The sequence below is a fragment of the Lampris incognitus genome, chromosome 8 (assembly GCF_029633865.1).
Source record: "Lampris incognitus isolate fLamInc1 chromosome 8, fLamInc1.hap2, whole genome shotgun sequence".
In the NCBI taxonomy this organism is placed as follows: Eukaryota; Metazoa; Chordata; class Actinopteri; order Lampriformes; family Lampridae; genus Lampris; species Lampris incognitus.
The window spans coordinates 44,555,783-44,559,431 of NC_079218.1; the positions used below are offsets into that span (position 1 = coordinate 44,555,783).

The 3,649-nt window shown below is 47.7% G+C and overlaps 1 pseudogene; it reads right to left on the reverse strand.

Annotated features, from left to right (window-relative positions):
* Positions 1–789: 789 nt before the first annotated feature.
* Positions 790–2,686, reverse strand: LOC130116413 (olfactory receptor 1F1-like; annotated as a pseudogene).
* Positions 2,687–3,649: the final 963 nt, after the last annotated feature.

The following is a 3,649-nucleotide window of genomic DNA, read 5'->3' on the forward strand; positions in this document are numbered from 1 at the left end:
GGACACTAGGGGCTATGCCTCTCACCCAGCAGGACTGTGAGCTGGGGGCGTGGTTTACGTTCCCAGGCTCGCCGGTGCAGGGTTGTTCCTGCTGCAGTTGGTTTTTAGAGTTGAGGAATAAACATCAAACTCGCCTTGGTCTCCTGTGTTTTTCCTCATTCCTGCCACAATGTCACATTTTCCACACAAAGAAGATAGATCATTAATGTACATGCTGAATAGGATTGGACCTAGTATAGAGCCCTGTGGGACACCACTGGATAGATCTAGAGAATTAGATGTATAATTATCGATTTTGACAAGCTGGGAGTGAGATGAGAGATAGGATCTGATAAGGTTGGCAGATTCTGTGGAAAGATTGAAATTGAGTAGTTTATGGAGTAGGCTCTGGGGCTATTTTTTCCACCTTAAGTTCACCATGGAAAGAAGAAAAAAAGATTTGCATTATTTACATGCAAAAATTGAGCAACTGGAAATATTTTGTTCATGTTTTGTTCACTCACTGGCAATATACCAGTCACATTAACCCAGGCCACCTTTGGCTTTTCATAGTGCTAAAATCTGCTTTGAAAGACCCCATATAACTTACCATCCCCTCAATTATTAATATTAGCAATGTATAGCTTGTTATTCAAAACGAGTCATTTGGACCTGAATGGAACACAGTCTGTTGTTAAAGTAAACCACTAACAAGTAGATTTCTTTTCAGTTACGATTAGCTCTCCCATCATCACGAAGAAACCATCGGCCATCATTCGCGGATTTTGACTTTCCGGACTAGGGCAGGACTCAGGTCTTGATCTCTCTGGTCTTCAGGGAGTAGACAACCAGCTTGATGGATGGCGGGATGCATGACGACAGCAACAGGCTGAGCACACGCTGGTCCGAATTGATCAGTCTCTGATAGAAGCCAATGGTGAAAATGGTAAAAATGGGAATGTAAAATATGGCGACCAGGATGAAATGCTCGACGCAGGTGGCCGGAGCCGTCACACGGCTCTCTAGCAATTTCACTCTGAACACGGGTCACCAGGATGCTGGTGTACAACAGGATGATGAACAGGAAGGGGCCGAGGAGGATCCCCGAGCTGAGAGCAGAGGACATGGTCCAGTGCAGCCTGGCATCATTGCAGGCAAGTCTGAAAAAGGGCACAGAATCGCAGAAATAACTTAACACACATTGAAGGAGTTACAAAAGGTGAGCCTGGTTATATTGGACATGAAAATGCAATCGTCCCTAGACAGTAAGACCAAATCAGTCTGATCAGACAGGACATGCTTTGCAGTGTGTTGACGGAGTGCTGATGCAACGGAAAGCAAATCGCTATCAGCCTGTCATAGGCGAGTATGGCGAGCACGAAGGATCCAAGCGACACAAGACTGTAATATATTGTAGCGAATTCAGGGGGCAGCCGGGAAGCGAACCCGGGTCTGCACTAACCAGTCAACTAAAGGGTCCAACCCGTTAGCAAAGGGCTAGTGAGTCTAGTAATCTGTGGTCATTACACTAACCCCTCCTTCGGGAAGCACATCCCCGTGGTTCAGCATAACAGCTCCCTCACACCTCTGGGTGCACGCGCTTCTGACGGCCTCATGGTCTCACCATCCCACTTCTGAAACCAATGTAGTGAATTCAGGGGGTAGCTGGGAATCTGCCACAGCCGGGATGCGAACCCGGGTCGCAGGCACCACAGGCGACTGCGCTAACCAGTCAAAAGGGCCCTATCCGTTAGCCAAGGGCTAGCGAGCCTAGTCATCCGTGGTCATTACACTACCCCCCTCCTTCGGGAAGTGCATCCCCGCGCTTCAGCACACCAACTCCCTCACGCCTCTGGGCGCATGCGAGTCCGATGGCCTCATGGTCTCACCATCCCGCTTCTGACGTCAATGTAGCGAATTCAGGAGGCAGCTGAGAATCCGCCACAGTCGGGAAGTGAACCCGGGTCGCCCGCACCATGAGTGACTGTGTTAATTAACCACTCAACTAAAGGGTCCGACCCATTAGCCAAGGGCTAGCGAGTCTAGTCATCCGTGGTCATTACAATATTGGGTAGGCAACCATGCTGCTGATTGACTGACGGTAGCATTGTGAACTAGATTACTGTGTTCAATAACGATCTTGTTGGGGGAAGCCATTGTTCGGCAACCATGGGGAGGAGCAGAATAAAGGAGCACTCCTGGGGTCGCGCGGTGTATGGGACACAGGAGCTGCCATTCTAAAGTGTATCCTTGCCTCTTGCATCTCTTTTCCCGTCAGTCCCGTTCGGTTCTGACAGCATGTTTAAAATTAAACAGCACTCTCAGGGTTGTGTGGTGTATGAGACACAAGAGTTGCAAATAAGAGATTTCTATCAATCCATTCTACCACGCTGGCTCGCCACAATATAAACATCTGCCCTTAGCACAAATCTAACGGCACCAAGTTGTGCTTAACCAAAAATATCTTTTCCATGCTGGGGATTGTGCAGTAGTTGAGGATGATGTCAATTACCGCGAGGTCAGTGATGGCCAAAATGTTTGGGGTGCGTAAACAGCGGTTGAACGTAATGATGGAGATCACCAAAGAGTTGAAAAGTATGGTAGCCATGTAAACAAATGCCAGGAAAATAATGTGCAGGTCAACAAAGAGCAGCGTTTGGAATCTGATGATGGGGAAAGAGTCGTTCACAGGCCAGATGGAGGCCATATCGCCCAACCCTTTTTTTCCTTCCGGCAGGACGTACAGGCAGGGCCGTCTTAACGCATGGGCAGTTGCCTGGGGGCCCCGCGAGTATAGGGGCCCCATGCTAATCTATGTATGTTGTGACTTGGTGTCAATAAATAAATAAATAAATAATATACTATAGTAAACTGTAAATATTTGTTATTGAAAAATGCATATTTAGCATGTGTTTTACTAAAGATAATGAACAATATTGTTAATTTTTATGATAACAAATGGACATTGGCATTCGCCTTTGATTTAGTATCACTGTCACCTCTGCAACCACATGTGCATGTATGTGTACGTATCTCACGAGCTACATAACAAGTGGTTGCGTAGGTAGGGGCCCCAGTGCACTGCTTTGCCCAGGGGCCTATAATGCGGTTAAGACAGCCCTGCATACGGGCCGCTGCTAGGAAATGCTAAAGCCGACAGAAATAAGACTGCCCGATTTACTCTTGTCTCCTTCTTCTTCTTTTGCTTTCAGCTAACACCAAAGCACACTTGGTCTACAACAGCCTGGATGACCCTTTCCCCAAAGTGACTGACTGAAATAAAACGACAACAGTGAGAGAGTGAACAAAAGGGTCCACCTTGTGTGTCGAGGATAGTTTTGGCTGATCGTTTCATTCAACAGAACACCTGCTTCGCCAACCTAATATATCGTTTCTCTATCAGCCTCAACAGATGACATGAGAATGATGCAAATGTGTATGGAGGTGGCCATATTAGATCCTACTTTTTCAATGTCCACTTATTCATTCCGTTGCCTACCGGTCGCCGGTTCGAATCCGCGTGTTACCTCCGGCTTGGTGGGGCATCCCTACAGACACTATTGGCCGTGTCTGCAGGTGGGAAGCTGGATGTGGGAATGTGTCCTGGTACCTGCACTAGCGCCTCCTCTGGTCGGTCGGGGCAAGGAGGAACTGGGGTGAATAGCGCGAT